The sequence below is a fragment of the Neopelma chrysocephalum genome, unplaced genomic scaffold, assembly GCF_003984885.1.
Source record: "Neopelma chrysocephalum unplaced genomic scaffold, ASM398488v2 Primary Assembly neopelma1_97017, whole genome shotgun sequence".
NCBI lineage: Eukaryota > Metazoa > Chordata > Aves > Passeriformes > Pipridae > Neopelma > Neopelma chrysocephalum.
Window position 1 is genome coordinate 1,498,056 of NW_020925659.1, and position 17,310 is coordinate 1,515,365.

The window sequence follows — 17,310 nt, forward strand, 5'->3', positions numbered from 1 at the left end:
ATGCGGGCGGCTCACTATTTGGCAGGAAGGTGAGGAGGCCTCTATCCTGGCGTCGGAGCTCGCGTAGGGAGAGGGGGATCCAAATGTGGCAGAGGCGAGCAGGAGGCAGCGGCGGCGGAGGGGGACGAGCGAGGCGAGGGGAGCGGCCGCGCGCGCCGCCGCTGCCGCCGCCGAGGAGCTGAGCGGCCCCGGCCGGGCAGGGGCCGAGCGGCAGCGCCCGCACCCCCCGGGCGCCCGCCCTGCCGGCAGGTGAGCGAGCGGGGCGAGGGAGGGGACGGGGGGAGCGCAGCCCGTCGCGCCGCCCTTGGCCTGGCCCGGCCCAGTACCGGGCAGAGCCGGAGGGAGTCGCTGTGGGGGGACCGGCGCTCCCAGCCCGGCCGCGCCTCGCCTCTCCTCTCCCGGGGCTCCCATCGTTCATCCCCCCGCCCTCCCCGCCCGGAAGCCGCGGGCGGCATCGGGGCCGCGGGGGCCCCGGTCTGGCGTTGCCATCTGTGCCCTCCCTTCCCCCGCAAGCGCCCCGGCTGCCTGGCAACCCCCCCCGCCTTTCCGGGCTCCGGGGCTCTGCCGCCCTCCCCCGGCACGGCCCCGCGTCGCATTCACCCCGAGGGGAGCGCTGCCCTCCCCCTTTTTCCCCGCTGCGGAGCTATTGTGTGCGGGCCGGGGCTGGGGCCCGCCAGGGGCTGCCGGCGGATAAGCGGCCCCCGGGGGGGAGGTGGAGGCGGGAGCGCGGGACGAGGGGGCCGTGAGGGCGGCGGGGGAGCGGAGCCGCGGGAGGGTTGTGCGCGCCCCGCGCTGCTGCTGCTGCTGCTGCCATCCTTTGTCTGCCGTGCCGCTTTCCCCCTCCTCCCTCGCTCCTTTCCTCCCTCCCTCCCTTCCTTCTCCCTCCCCGCGTTCCCCTCTCTCTCTCTCCCAGGCTCCAAACGCTGCTGCAGCTGCAGGTTTGTAAATACTGGACCAACACTCGCGCACACACACACACACACACACACACACAACATGGCTGACGCTCGCCCTGCTCCTCCGCCAGGGTCTCCGCCTTCTCCCTCAGTCTCCGCCGCTTAGCCGCTCCTCCGTGCAGGCTTTTGTTTCTTCCCCCACCCTCCCCCCCTTCATCGCACACCAAAAAAAAAAAAAAAAAAAAAAAAAAGGAGGAAAAACAATTCACCCTCCTTATTTGCGCGCATGGCGGGATTTCAAGGGTAAGGATGATCCTCGCTTTGGAAGCTTTCTCCTTTTCGTTTTGCCGTTTGCAACGGAATGAAGCCTAAAATCGGCGGTGATTTGGGAAGCCGGCAAGGCCTGGGGCGAGGGAGGAAGGGAGGGAAGGAAGGGGGGAACTGGGTGAGCCCTGCTGAGAGAGGCTCGATTGGAATGTGCGTATCTTTTTCTCGTTTTGGGTGGGGGGAGGTTGATGCACCAGAGTGCTGGCAGGGATGAAATACTGTGTTACACTTGCAGAATGATCTAGGGCCGTTTCTTTCGTTTCAGGGCATAGTTCGCTATAAGGGATCAACTCGGCACAGTCACATTAAAAAGACCTGAACTAGTTATGTCAGAATAGGCATTGTGTAGGTAAAACCCGTAGCATAGGCTTTTTGGATTTCTTTGCGTTCCCTGTATCTCCTTGTCAGTGTCTTGAACAGCTTGCAAATTATGGGATACAAAACTGGAATTTAACACTTGCCAGGTCTTTGTGTTGCTAGTTTTCTGTCATAGATTAATTTGCCCTTGTGATGACAATAGCACGAACCGAAGCATTTCCTTTATGCTAAAAGGAACAGGCCTGCTTTTCAGTCTGGTTTTTTTGGTTGTTTGGTTTTTTTCTTTTTCCTTTTCTTTTTTTGGTTGTAAAAAAGGCATGGCATCCTGAACTTAAGTGAGCTCCCAAACTAAAACAAGACAGTGTGCTGTTGACCTCTCTACTAGTGCAAGGCAAATGCTTCTTTCAGTACCCCCCACCCACCTCAGTTATTCAGAGCACCCCCTTCTGGCTTTGATAAATCTGGTTTGGTTGTTTTTTGGTTGGTTTTTTTTTTTTTTTACTTCTTGTGACGTGAAACCAAAACAACATTTGACGGTAGTTTGAGCATATCTAAAGTGATCTGCCATTAAACAGTTTTATTTCTGGATTGGAAACTAAGGGTGAATGCTAGAGGTGAAAAGATGTGATGCTTTATATTGCTTTCTAGACATGTTACTGTAATTCATAGTAAACGTTCCATTTTTCAAAGATTATATTTAAAGACCTGGTCTTTATTGAATCATATACACATGAATAGCCATGCCTGAAAGTGGTAAATGTCCTAACTATGTCGTCTTTGTCTGCTTTGCTTTAGAAACTTCTAGTGCAGAAGCACTGATGTGGCATAGTCACACAGCTTTTACTGAGATAGAAATGAATACTGCAATATAGGAATTAAATATAATATATTAATACCTCTTTCTGCTGCTTTTTCCATCCCCGTTAACAAGCCTTGATTAACCAGAGATGAGGAGAAAATTATATGTAGAGAGTTTACAACAACGTAAAACTCAAGAGGTGTCATCCAAGTTACAGGATCATTTTGGAATGTGTATCTACGTCATGGGCCCTGAGCCAACTGTGCTACTCCTAGATGGAAAAGTCCAAGCAGAAGTCTGTAGCCTCAGTAGATTCCTGTAGCAGTCCGTTATTTTTTTTTTTTCTTTTTTACATTTTGCAGCCTGAAGGCAGTATTGGTAAAGCCACCAGAATAGCTTACCACTTGTAGTTAATTAGCCATTCATTATGATAGCCACCACATTTTGAAGTTATTGCTCTCTTACTGAAAACGTGAAATGTACTGAAGTATTCAGCTCCTCCCTCAGTATAGGCCTTTGCATACTTTAACCAGTTCTTAGGCCGAAGAGCAAAATAAACGAAATAAAAATAGGCCATCTGCAACACATCTGTTTAAATAATTGATCACTTAAAAGTAGTCATGTTTAACTCTTGTACATTGTAGTTTTTTTTGCTATAACTGAATTTTATTCTGTAAAATTTGGCTCTACTTCATCAGCTTTGTAAGTTGCTTGTCATAGCATCTTCAGCTTGCCATTGTGATCATCTCTGTGACACCTAGGAGATCTTTCTTTCTGTCTTGTTTGTGTTGATTTAGTCAAAAATCAATATTGTGGGCCCATGAGGAGCACATATGGTTGAAGAACTTGCCAAATCTTTGTTGCCTAAGTGGAGACACTCCAGTGTTTTTGCCATTGTGAGTAATGCTAGGCTGTGTTTAACCAAATTAAAAAACCTGATACTAGTAAAATCTTCTTTTCAAAAACTGTTTACTTCTACATATTGGCAAATGGAACTGAGGAAAAAGAAGACTGCAAGAAAAGCAGTTGCAGTGATCAGCTTGCTGGAAGAAGCTAGAAATCAACTAATCTCTTTTAGGAAGGCATGCTTTTCAAAGCATCTTCAATCAAGTATATCATGATTCAGTCTAGTTCTAAATATTTACGAAATTATCATTTAAAAGATACAGTCCTAAAGGTAATAAACACTTGTAGTTGATCTTACTCTTCAGTACTTTCTTTGTATTTTTTCAGTCCAGGTATTCCAGCGACTTGTTACCCTGTATCTTTCGTTGCTATCTATTGCCGGGCTGCACTCTTTGACATTTTCAGAGCTGTAAACATCTAGCTGACGCAAGAGCTGTTTTAGAGTGTGTTTTAGTGTAATGCATGATTTGCTTAACGTTTGACAAAGGAAAGATTTTTAGTAGGATTCTATTTACTGAAGCAAAACACCATTTTTAATTTTTTTTCTGAGAATGAAGCCTGTTGCTGTAAACTTCTTATGCTTCCATTTTGGTTTTGCTTGTCTCCTTTCCTTTCCCCAGATAATAGAAATATCAGGCTTGACATCTTGATGGTGTGGCATGAGAATATGTTTTTGTCGGTGCCTAAAACTGATTCAACAAAGAGGTTTAAAAACCATTTTCGGAAGCTGTTCATTGAAGCTGAACCAAAAGAGAGAAAGTTATTTCCTGTTGTATGGTTAGATAGCTTGTTTCTCATGACGAGTGTGAGAAAATTTTTTCTTTTGCTGTCTTTCTCATTTTCCTTCTCTTACCACACTCAGAGTTCGGTCATTTTATGATCTGAAGGCGAATGCTGATCTTTCTTCACGTGAGTTTTTGTAATGAGTACTTCCTGTATATCAAAATGTCCCACTTGCTATCCAGGTGCTATCTGGATGTCAACATCCCACGTGCCTTAGAGAATGGGGAATGTAACTTCTCTTATATAAATGTGTGGACTGCTTCCATCCATATCTCTGAGACACGAATACATATTGAGATCCTTGAAACAGTGCAGGTAACTGATGTGTATTTATCTATGAACAGCTGACTGTAGAGGCAAAGGGGCCTCATCGCTGATCCACGTGAAACAGTGGTGAAATAATTTAATTGGAACTAACTGCTTTCAACATGTGGTGGTTGCAGTTAATTTTCTGTTGCAGTGTAACATGTGAGTTTACTGATGTCATACAGAATTCAGGAGGTGAATGGATTTGGCTATCAGGTTGTGGAGTCTGGTTCTGAAAATCCAGGTTGCATTCTTCTGTTTCTTTCCTGTAATGTATCTTGTGAAACTGCTGTAAATCTATGCTGTATGAGGTCTTGAATGACTGACTGACTTGGAGACTTCACTATTGTAAGGATTCCACAAAATGCTGAAATGTATAGAAATAACTGTGATTACCTGTAGTGACTACAGGCCTTAGCTATTACCTAACCATATTTAAGTGTTGCAGTTATTGCAAGATGGTTGGGATGTTTTGAAATATTTTCTGATTATTTTTTTGAGATCTGCTTGCAGAATAAATGTTACTGTAATCACTTACAAGTAGGTTTTTGTAGTCTTTTTGGTAAGACTGTAGAGCTTATAAACCCCACAAAACTAATTTAGTATTAGTTTCATTTGCAAAATTCTTTCCTAGTGTGTGGAACCAAGGCAGCTTAAGTTCAGTGCGTTATCTTGTGGTTTCGGTTGAGATTTTTAAATAAGGAAATTTCCGGCGTTCAGATATAATGTTTTGTGAGCTGAGTTGCGTAGGAGAAGGCATGTTCTAGAATAGTTCCCCGGTGACAATTCTGCAAAGTTTTATTGATAAACTTTTCAAAATGCCTTGACAAACGTAATGTTTGCTGAAATTCGGTGTAGAGCTTAGGCTGCTTCTGGTAGGCAAAGGTTAAGTACTTAGCATGGACTGGGAAGTGTCCTGTCTGTTCTTCTGCATATCTGTGACTTACTTCTGGTCTTAACTGTGCACAGTAAAAATGTCTGCAGATTAGACCGCCTTTATTAAATTTTCTAGGAATGATAAAAAATAATAAAAATAATGCTTCAAACGTGTAGGTTGTGTAACTCAACTATATAATTATAAGAGAGTTAGCTATGTCTGATTCCTGTCCTGTCTCATAACTATGTATGTTTTAGACAATGATCTGAACATCACAGTGAAATCAGAATGGGGGCAAACATGTTAAAGATCAATTTACTTCTTTCTCAAAACTTTCCAGTTGCAGAGAGCTTTGTTAAATGGATGTAATGACTTTTTTCCGCACTAATCCCCTTCAGAAAGTCTTTGTTTTAATGGTGAAGGATGACCCACAAATTCAGTAATGGTTGTTTTGCTGTCCAGGGAACTATAGATGAAATGTTGTGATGATGAGGTTTTGTGAGGTGTGATAGGCCAAAACCCATACTCAGACAAGAGCATGTTCAAAAGTAGTTTAACTGTAGATTCTGCCTTTCATGGGACTTCATAGGAATCTCTCCCTAAGTGCCTTTGGGGTTAAGGAGTATGCAGATGTTTGATATTCTTGGAAACCACAGATTGTTGGATGCTCATATGGCTGGCCTCTGGGCCATCTCTCTCTACTACTGAAGGGAGGAGTGAATAAGCACAGAAATCTCTTTTTAGTCCCTAGACTGCAGGCATAGATCTCAGGTAAAGTACATCTCTGTCTTCTGCACCTCCATTTTGTCAGTAAAGCATACTTATAGTAGGTGCCAGGCACAAGATAAGTGGGGGCAAACAGACTTTCCTACCTGTTCAAGCTGGGGGGGATTTCACTCCTGCCTTCATTTACACCTGTGTGTGCACACCAGTGGCTTGTATGGAGATAGATGAGACAGATTAATGTTACTTCATGTCACTAGGAATATGTGACTGTATTAACAGTGGATGGAAAGTATGTGTTCAAATGCTGTAATCTCGGTGGCTAACAGGGGTGAAGTAGGCATTGCATTACAGGTAGTTTTAGGCTAGAGGCTTGTAGAATGTAATTTGCATGGATTCATTTGAGGCAGGTTTGGGTTTTTTTTTTATTTTCTCTTATGTGTAATTTAATTGAAGCAGGAAAAGTGATGGTGTGAATAAATATCTTAGTTTTCAGTTGTACTTAGGCCTCTAATCACATTACTAGATGACTTTATATTTGGGTGGGTGCAATTAAGAAGCAGGCATCAACATAAAAGGCAGAGGCATGGTTGTCCTTGTGTGTGCTCTGCTTATCTGTGGGACAGGCTTCTAATAGGCCTCACCTGCTTTTATGGGGAAGGATATCCTGCCTTTTGGGATCCTGCTTGCTGGAAGGTACCACGTTTTTTCTCTTCGCAAATTTCCATTTCTCCCCTGCTGTGCTGCTCATTTAAATAGACCCAACCTTGTCTGGAGCACCACAGGACAATTTAGTCCTCTGCAAATAAGTATGCACATTTCCAAAAGGCAGAAGGGGTATGGGTTTTTTGGGAGGATTGTTAGTGTTATTACCAATGCCTAGGCTGATGCAGAATCTCAGGAAATACAGTTAAATATTTGTTGGTGAATCTAGTTCAGATGAGATGCAAAGCTTTCTGGAGAGAAAATAAGATTATGAAGCCAAAAAAAAAGACTCTCTCTACCTGTTGCTGCAAGTTCTAGCTCTGAAGTCCTATCACGATTAATTTACTTTCTCATTTCATTTCCATTTGTGCTGCATGCACAGTGGAGCAATTCCAAAGCAGTGTTTTTGAGTAGAGCTTATGACCAGAGTTGAAGAAAGGAAAGCATATTTACTGTGGGTCAAGCAAGGCATGGTAGAAAACAAGTTATTCAGAGGTGGTCCTCATTCTGAAAGCTGTTCTGACTTCCTTCTTGCCATCATTTTTGTCACCTTTCTGCAACTACAGAACAAGAGGAATACAGTGTTTTAAGTCAGCTACTTCTGAGCAAAAGTTTTCATTTACTCAAACGCATGCAAGTGTTGTATTAAAGTCCATTTTTTCACAGTAAATAACTTCTCAGAGCAACTTGAAGCAATTTGTCATTCTCATTAGTTTAATGAGTATGCAGAACCATCCTAGTTTCAGAATTAATACTTTTTGTGGTTGTCTTCTGTGCTTTTTAAAAAGCACCAGTGGTGTGAGCATTGGTCTGTTCTGATGTCTCCGCTGCTTTTAGGGAGAGTCACTGGTTTCAGAGCTTGATTTTTTTCCTTTCACTGTTTTTTCTTTCTCATCCCCAACACACACACACAGACACACACTCTTTAAGCAGGATGTGTTGTGTGTTCCACCAAAACTCTGAAAGACCTCTACGAGTGAAGAAAATACCATGTAATGCCAAAATGCTGTTTGTTCTCATCTTATAGAAAAATGAATGATTGGCAGTTTAATAAGTTATGGTTGTTCTTGCTGGTGATTTCAGTGTTGACTGCAGTATCTAAATTAATAATAATGCAAATATCTGATGTAATTTCTCTACAGCTATACAGTTCTTTTAAAGAAACAGTTTTTGGTTTGAAGTAGTATTCTTTCACTGACCCTCCATATTTATAAAAACCAATGTTAACAGTAGCTAGAGCACATAATACAGTGCTGAAGTTCGTTTTCAGTGCCTTGGTGTTGCTACAGATTACAACTTTGACATCTATTGCAGCTATTCACCATTTAAAGGTGATAATCTCTTTAGGTTGAGATTTATATAACATTGTAGACACTGAGTGAATATTCTGCAGTTGATCTGGAAAAACTAAGTTTGCATTATTAGCTGGTAGCCATGTCAAGAGACCTGCCATTCTTAACAGCAGGTGTTTTCACTGTAGTGATTTGTGTTTCCAGTGTAAACACTTATGTGAACGCATTTGAGGGCTGATTTAATATAAGCTGAAATGGTTGAAGGTGAAGGAAATGGGTAAGACAAACTCAGATTGTAGCTGACTGCTCAGCTTTTTCAAACTGCAGATTAAAGGTAAGAGATCACTTTCCCTGAATCCTTTTTGCAGTTTTGTTGTTTTTTTTTTTACCCTGTTCGTTGCAAAGACAGGATGAAAAACAGTAGTGATTTGAATTGTCTAATGATGTCTATAAGCTTTTCTTAAAACCAGGTGTGTAGTGAGAAATTTCTCTGCTTTGAGTATGAACTTAGTATTTATCAGTGTGATCATGCTTCAGTTTGCAAAAATGGTATTATTTGCTCCTTCATTGCAGTAATTCCTAACAGAGTTGTCTATTTTGTTGTGACTAGAGGAGGCCTTAGCTTACCGATAATTTCACTCTAATTCCTCCTCCTACTCCCAACTGATTTAAGAAATAAGAGAACTGCACTTTTATCAGAGTCGAGTCAGCCAGTGTTTGTGTACAGTGGAGACCCAAGTTAATATTTCTGATTCATTAAACACTGTTATGATTGTACTTACTGTGATGTTGATTATGGGAAAGTACATGTGTCTCAAATCCATGAAAAAAATTGACTCATAGTACGTCTTGTCATAGTTTTTGTGGTGTATAGAGCTTATGTGTGTAACTGCATTTTCTAACCTGGTTCCTTTTAAGTATTGTGTGGCCCTGCCTTTTGATTTTGTTTTTAAACTGAATTGCTACTTATTTGTCAATAGCCTTATTGGTTACTTAGTTTGGAGTTCATAATAATTAAATTTTGACTTTCTAATTAGTGCTGTGAATAATCAATACCTTGTCCAAAGAAGAATTTTGAATGCTTATATGTTTGTTTGCTTTTAAAACTTGCAGATGGTTGCTGTAGCACAGGTTTTAAGTATGGATGCAATAATTACTTGGCTTACTTTCACACACACAGTTTTTGGTGTGTTCTAGCCCTCTAATCCAAACTGGTGGACTGCCACAGCTCATCTTCAGGACAAATAGTGATTATGTCAAGAGCTGCAGAAATTGGACATAAGTGGCAAGAATAATAATGTATTGTCAAAATTCTTGGTCTTGCAAAACCATCTGATGTCACAAATTCTTAAGTTTGGCTTAGGAAAATATTTTTATTAGGCCTCCTTTCAGTGTAGTGTTGCAGTGACATCTTGGCAGTGTACTCAGTACTACTGGCCTGGATTGTTGAGAACTGGTTGTTATACACTTAAAATGACACTTAGAAAGATCAGCCAGCCTCCAAAAGAAATGTAAACCCAGGAGTTTGATTTGCTGTGATCAGTGAACCTAACAGGCTTAGCTAAGTGCAATAACTTACCACTCCATTACCTTCTAACAACAGGGTTAGGTATGTTTGCCCTAGGCTTGCTCTTACAGAATGTTTTAGTGATCCTTTTGTCTTTGGAACACTTGCTTCTTTGACTAACACAATAGAAATTAAACCTAGTCTTCAAAGAAGGGCTGACCTAAGTATGCACAATGAGTAGGCACTTAAACAGACAACAGGGAAATGCTGGACTTTTTCAAATACACATTTCCCTGTCTAGTTTCCAGAGACTTGACTTCGTAAATGTTACCAAACCAAATTGAATAAACTTGCTTAGAGTTCTTATAAATTATTTGGGTCAACTCCATCTGTAAGAGCATGAGTAAGAAAAAAAATAATTACATTATAAGACTTAAAAGTTGACTTGCATTTACCATAGAGTGGTAGAAAGCATAGTGATTGTACAGTATTAAGGGGCTGCTGTCATATCCTGGACAGCTGTTATTTTTGTGCATATGTTTTTTTGTGTTCAGGGGGAGATAGCTACTTATCAGTAAGGAAAGTTGCAGAATTATAGAGTGATTTGAACTGGAAGGGATCTTGAAGATGATCTAGTTTCAAACCCTCAGCCATGGGCAGGGACACCTTCCACTCAACCAGGTTGTTCAAAGCCTCATCCAGCCTGACCTTGAACACTTCCAGGGATGGGATATCCAACTTCTCTGGGCAGTCTGTTCCAGTGCCTCACCACCTTCACAGCAGAGAATTTCCTGCCAATATCTAATCTAAACCTACCCTCTTTCACTTGGAAGCCATTCCCCCTTGTCCTGTCACTTCACACCTTGGTAAAAAGTCCTTCTGCAGCCTTCTAGGTCCCCTTTGGGTACTGGAAGGCTGCTGTAAGGTTATCCCAAAGCCTTCTCTTTTCCAGGCTGAACAACTCCAGTTCTTCCCTACCTGGCCTTGTGGGAGTGGCGTTCCAGCCCTCTGACGATCTGCTGGGAAGCTCACCTGGTCTATATTTGCCATGATGCAAAAGCATGTGACTTCAGGCAATTGCAGCAGCCTGTGACAACTTGTTACCATGGTGTCTGTGCAGGTTCTTGCCTTGTGTTGAATTTGCAGGAGATTGAACAATTACGAGTGGGTTAAAATTTACCTTTGGATAAAGTGATGCAGGGAAGGTTATCATGACTTTGAGTAAGTAATCTCTTCTTCAGATTTTTGTAAAAGCCTTGTCTTGTAAGGTTTATTTAAGCATGGAGTGCCATGTAAGTATTAAATGATCAGTCAGTAAGTTAGAACATACACAAGGTTAAGTCAGTAAGTATTTTTGCATTGTCTGTTAAGGGGATGCTTTAAAAAAAATCATTGTACTTCAGAGTGTTGGTATAGTATGTATAGAGTCACAAGAAGAATTGTTGCAGTATGGTGAAAAGAAATTTAATATTTGTTACTAGTATATAATAACTGATTTTTAAGGCATTCAGCTAAATTCCTGTAGCTGTTCATGATGATTCCATAGAAGAAGGGCAAAATAATACTGAAATTGAACCCCGTCTTCTGTTAGCACAGGCAAAATCATTCATTAGTAAAAGAGGTTGTGCATATCTGTGCTGCTTGAGAGAAGAGTAGACTAGAGCTCTAAAACAAGTCTTTAAAAATACACTGTATGTGTCTTTATTGTTTTAATACTAAGGTGTGCATAATATTGCAATAGTGGGCAAACTTATTTTCTTCTTTTCAAAATTGGTTTTGCTCTGCTAAAGAGTGACTGAAGGGTATGTGTGTAGATAAAATGTTAGCCGTTAGAAAGAAAATCAACTAGGAACTTTTTTGTTTAAAAACTGCTGCGTGGATTAATGCGGAACTTTAAATTTGATGTTGACAAGCACATTGTTTTTGGTGGTTTGTTTTTTTTTTTTTATTTAGCAAAGCTGCTGTAAGCTCATTTAGCACATGTCAGTTCTCTTAGACATTTTCTGACCCTTTTTCTTCCTCTGAAGAATTCCAGGATAATATAGAGCAGCACATAATTAAATATAATGAAGAAAGTTTTGGTCAGATGTTCCCAAACTGTTTCCAGTTGATTCAAAGACCCAAATAATGGGAGAAGCCTTGATCTGCAAACTGTTGAGCTGGATCAGATGATCGTCTCTTGCAGGTGCAAGTGTCTGTTCAGCAAGGGAAGATTGATTAAAACCTCTGGACAGAGGTGGGCTAATTCCCACACAGCAATACTGGGCTGAATGTTCCATTAGTTTCACTAGAGAAACTTCTTGCTGCCTTTTATATGGAAAACAAAGGATGAAAAATAGACAAAGCATGATTAAAGTGCACCTTCTGATGAAAGTGAAGTCATCCCCTTTGTCCTTCTTTGTCCATCTTTTTAGCTGGCCTCTGGTTTGCTTGTTTGGTGGCAGAAGGGGAGTCAGTTCTGTGCATCTGCACTTCCAGTGTTACTACAGGGATTGCTCAGTGTATTATGGACATGCAGGTGTTAGAGATGCTATACAAGTTCCTGAGTTCAGAGAGCTGTAATAATTTGATGGTTATATTCAACACAAAACTAAGTACAGTTGTGTTTGTGTTGTTTTCACTCTGGTGACTTCTACTCATGGTAGTTAAATAAGGCTGCAAGTCAAAAGGTCGTTGTGGAGCGGTGGACAATTAAATGTTCACAGGTTTTACTGAAGCATGGGGTGAGTTTATAGGTGCTTCCCTGAGGGTTGAGAGATGTCCACTCAATCACTGCTATTAAAAGCTCGTCAGGGCAAAATGGAGAAATTCTTGCTGTTGAAGATGATTGGGTTAATATTTGTCTGTGTTGATGATGCAGGTATTGAAGTGTTGCCTAAAAGACCTTGGAGAAAAAGACTCCAGGCCAATTTAGTGTATGAGATAAGATAAAGAGAGCAGGTCCTTTAAAGAGTGTGTAGGCGTGGAGGAATACACATCACGGGGCCCTCAGACAGCGGTTCTATGATTTTATAATAAAGTCCATCCAATCCCAATTTGTCCACCCCCAGTTCTGCCCCCAATTTTGGGAATTGGGTCTGGGGGCGTGTGGGACCCCTTCTTACTCATCTTCATCTTCTTCACAGCATGTACAGTTCCTCCAAAGTTCTGGGCTTGAAGATCGCTGTGTCTGTGTGATATCTTCTGGCCCAGGCCTTAGGGTGTCTTTGTACAATTCTACCTTGAAAAGAAGACTAAACACACTAAGGGAATTTTAGAGGGATTGATATGAAATGGGGGAATAGGGTTGGGTATGTGTAAACATTATGCTGCAGGGTAAGGGATATAATACAGCTGCATTAAAACCTACATTCACTGCACATCTACTTCTAAAATCTATAAAAGTTAAAAATCAAAAAAAAGCTCTGAGGCATCAAGGTATACTGATAAAATGTGGTGAGTTTATAGGTGCTTGTGTATATGGGATTGTCTGGAAATTTGTTGTTACTTTATCACTTATTCACCGTGTTTTTAAAAAAATCACTGTACTTTTGCTCCATAAGGATCTGTAACTTGAGACAAAATCTGTAATCTCTTAGAACAGAAGGTTTTTTTCTTAAGTACAGTGAAGTACTCTGAGGGAATTGTATCAGAAAAGACATCATTTCTGTCAGTCAGCTAACCTCCTTCGGATGAAAACATCATAATTTAACTTACTGAAGCTGTGTGTGTAAGTAATAAACTTTAGGTGTGCACTGAGAGCTAGTTTTTGTTAGGAAGATTAGTTTTTTTCAGCTATAGAAGATGCTTGTGTAGGTATGACTTGTTCCATGGTGTTCTGAGGAGTTCTGATAAACCAGTAAATAATTTCTTCCTAATGCCTAATCTAAACCTACTGTCTTTCACTTGGAAGCCATTCCCCCATTTCCTGTTACTACATGCCTTGTAAAAAGTCCTTCTGCAGCCTTGTAGGTCCCCTTCAGGTACTGGAAGGCTGCAATGAGGTTGTCCCAAAGGCTCTTTTCCAGGCTGCACAACCCCGTCTGTTCTCAACTTGGCCTTGTAGGAGAGGTGCTCCAGCCATGTGATCAGCCTTGTGCCCCTCCTCTGGACCCATTCCAACAGGTCAATGTCTTTCACATACTGGGAGCCTGACACCTGGATGCTCCGGGGGGGTGTCACGGGGGTGGACTAAAGAGGCAATATCTCCTCCCTTGACCTGCTGGCCACTCTGCTTTTGGTGCAGCCCAGGACGCAGTTGGTGTTTTGGCCTGCAAGTGCGTGTTACTGAGTCATGTTGAGCTACTTCTCATCCGCCAACACACACAAGTCCTTCTCTGCAGGGCTGCTCTTCAGTGCATTCTCTGCCTAGCCTGTGTTTGTGCTTGGGGTTGCCCTGGCCCAGGTGCAGCACCTTGCACTTACGTGGCCCTCTTGAAGGTCATGAGATCCTCACAGTCCCACCTCTCAAGCTGGTCAAGGTGCAGGTGGCATTCCATCCCTCCAGCATGTTGGCTGCACCACACAGCTTGGTGTGATCAGCAAACCTGCTGAGGGTGCACTTGATCCCACTGTCTGTGTTGCCGGCAGAGATGATGAACAGTGCGGGTCCCAGTACAGACCTCTGAGGACATGACTCCTCACTTGGGTGCCGAGCTGCTGACTGCGACTCCTGTGTAGTTCCTAGTCATACTAACTACATAGTTACGTAGTTACATACATAGTATCTACACTGTTGAAACTGTTGAAACAAGGCAATGAGTAGTAAGCAGGTCAGAAAGAATTTCATGTGATTGCCCCTTGTAAAAGGGAAACTGTCCCGTGCAAAGATAGAAAAGGAATGGATTTCCTGTAGATCTAAAACTGTGAGTCAGCCTCAATCATTTTGCTGTCTTTAACAAAATAAATAGGAGAACATTGTGCTCTTTCTCTAAAAATGTTGGTTGTCTTACTCATTCTTTATACTTTAAGACTGTCCCTTGCTTAATGTATGCGTAGTGCTCATCTGTCATATGTGATAATTGTATTTTGTGTTCAGCTGTAGTAGGGAAGGTTTTTTTCTGGGTTTAGATCTGACCTGCCTTTTCAGTCTGTAAGGTGAAGAGATCACTTGAATTAACTAGTGTATTTCTTTCTCTTCCTGTACCCAGTTGTGTATGCATGGATACATGTGCTTGAAGTGCATTCCAACCAGTATTGGTTTTCATTAGCAGTATTCCTGATTGATGATGAATGGTAAAGAAAATCACAACTATTTTCAATTGCGTATTGACTCATCAAGGGAGAAAGGCTGGTGAAGTTGAGCCTAATGAAGTGTGTGGGAGGACTTGGCCTCTTAACAATATTAATTTTGTTTGATTTGCAGTATTGGGTAAATTACTTTTAACTGGAAGGAAATTAAAAAATACTTTTAAGTCCTGTAGCACCTCTTTGTTCTTGAAGTTGTGACTAGTTATGTAAGATCAAGTATGTAAACTGCTGAGTTTTATGCACTGTAGTGAGAAATACTGCTCTCATTTAAAGTACAAAGGCAATAGTTTGGACAGCTTAACTAATACTTTAAATAATATTTTAAAAGCATTTTCACTTTAAAACTTATAAGAAATTGCAGTGTACTTTCTTATGGGTGCCCTGCGTTTTGCTGTTGGCTGGCTAAAAGTCTCGAATACTTAACTGAAAATGATGTATGACATGACCTGTCAAATATCAGTTAGTTTTCTGACAAACTTGGTTCATTAATGAAGATTCAATACTTCACTGTAGTGAGTGCTTGTGGACTAAGAGATGCAAATATATAGAAAGCATATTCACAGGCTGCCCAGGGAAGTGGTGGTGTCACCATCCCTGGAAGTGTTGAAGAAATGCCTGGATATAGCACTTGGTGCTGTGGTCTAGTTGACGAACAAGGTAGTGTTCTGTCAAAGGTTGGACTTGATGATCTTGGAGATCTTTTCTGACCTTAATGATTCTATGATTCTTTATTTGTTATTAGCTGAGGAACTGAATTTCTGTTATGGGCTTTTGATTAATTTAGATGGCCTAATTAATTGTAAATCAGTGATCTTTGGATGAAAGGCAGGAAAGGGACCATTGATCCTAAGACTTGGTAGTGAATCATCGACCAATCCTCTGACACAATGGTAGAAAGAAGAGTGTGTATGTGGTCAAAATACACTGGTGTAAGATGAGGAATTAAAAATGGCTTCCTTTTTTTGCATTTTGAACTGGTGAGGTGAGTGTTAGGAAGTGCTTCTAAGAAGGCTTATAAGAATTTTGTGGCACTGCTTACTTGCAGTTCCTCTTGACTGCCTGAGGTTGTCCCATTAATACTTGTACTTCTTACTCTGGATGTATGCTTAAAAATTTTTGAAGTGAATTTATGATAAAATGTAAATCAAAATTGTTAAATTTTCTCTATGATGATAGGAAAAACAGGAGTGTTTTTCCTGCAGAAAGAAACTGTAGCCTGTTTGATTCAGTACTTTAACATTTAAATCCAAGGTGCGAAACTGAGGGGTATAAAGAGTATCTCTTTAAGGACATGGTGTGTTTTAACTGGAAAAAAAATAAATTAGGGAATTGCTAATGGCTAAAATCAGCTCTGAAGAGACAAGCACTGAGCAGTTCTTGTTGGTGCACACATACCAAAGACCCACGGGGGTTTGGCAGCAGAGATCCGTAAGTGCCCATGTTTTTGTGTGCAGCATTGTGTGGGCTGGATAGGATTGCAGCCGAAATTCAGTGTGTGTTTGTTGCCCTGCTGAAGATGACCACTGAGACTTGCTTAGCTTGTGTTCTGTGTTCTGCTTTATGCTTTTTTGAAATGGTTTTTGCTACTGACTGAAGGGCAGAGTTTTTCGGAGGTGGTAGCTAGAAGTTTTGTTTGCGACAAGTAGCCCTCAGTGAGAAACCAGAAACCACAGAGGAGCGTGTGTTGTGGTTAGTTTTGCAGACGGCCTAGGACAGAATGAAACTCTGCAGTGGTCCCAAGATTACTGGTATGAGGAACTATGTAAAAAACGGTTGAGCAGCTTACTGAATTAGTCATGGTCAAATGACTGAAGGACTTTTTCTTTAAAGCAATGGTAAAATGGTTTATGCAAATGCAAGGAAGACTGAAGGATGAAGTCAGGGAGTAGGATAATGCAAAAAGAGTGCAAGAGAGTGCTTGAGAAGTAAGGTATTTCTAAGTTTGGGGGTTTTTTTTAAAGAAGAATTCTTGGCTTGCTTTAGTTCAGTATTTCAGAGTGGCAGATAGCTTCAGAAACTGTGATAGAGTGGCAAGTGATTTTGACAGGTGAAGGGGCTCTGCCAGTCTGGAAGGGTAACCGAAGTGTGATAAACATGGGCAGAGCCAGGCAAGCCTGGGTGCTGCCAGTGGCACAGACTTCTTAACCTGATAGCCTCGATAGAAGCACTTCAGTGTGTGTATGTGGTGTCAATAGTCATTTTTGTTGTGTGCCTAGTAAGGCTTTTCTCAGCTCATAAATGGTTATTATGGATGTACTTGAAATGCTGTGAAATGTGAGAAGAGCAGAGCTGTAATGAACGTGGAAATAATTAATTGTGGTTTTATAAGGAAACCTATGTGATTAGAGTGAAGCAAGTTTAAAGAGTGCTCAACTTTGCCATTAATATTTGTTTAACTCTTACTAAATAGCAGTGCATCATGGCAAGTTCAAAAGGTGCTACTAGGAAAAAGGTTCATAATGCTTTATTAAAAAAATGTCCCTGAGTTCTGTAGAACAAGTCTTTAAAAAATGTAACAGTAATTTAGATGCCTCCTTTAACTTATCAAGTAGTTGTCTGTATGCAGTTTAACTTTGTTATTTCTAGGTTTGATCTTTTATTAAATGTAATTTTTAGATAAGGTTCAGATATTTTAGGCTTTT

The 17,310-nt window shown here is 41.3% G+C and overlaps 1 protein-coding gene across 4 annotated transcripts in view; it reads left to right on the top strand.

Annotated features, from left to right (window-relative positions):
- Nucleotides 1-17,310, top strand: part of SPIN1 (spindlin 1) — a 54,326-nt gene that overhangs the window by 5,270 nt on the left and 31,746 nt on the right. The window contains exon 1 of one of the 4 annotated variants that reach the window (XM_027671035.1): nt 1-29. The exons of 1 other annotated variant lie outside the window; for it this stretch is intronic. The gene's annotated coding sequence lies outside the window, so the exon portion shown is untranslated. 2 more of the 4 variants (XM_027671036.1, XM_027671037.1) reach the window with 2 other exon arrangements.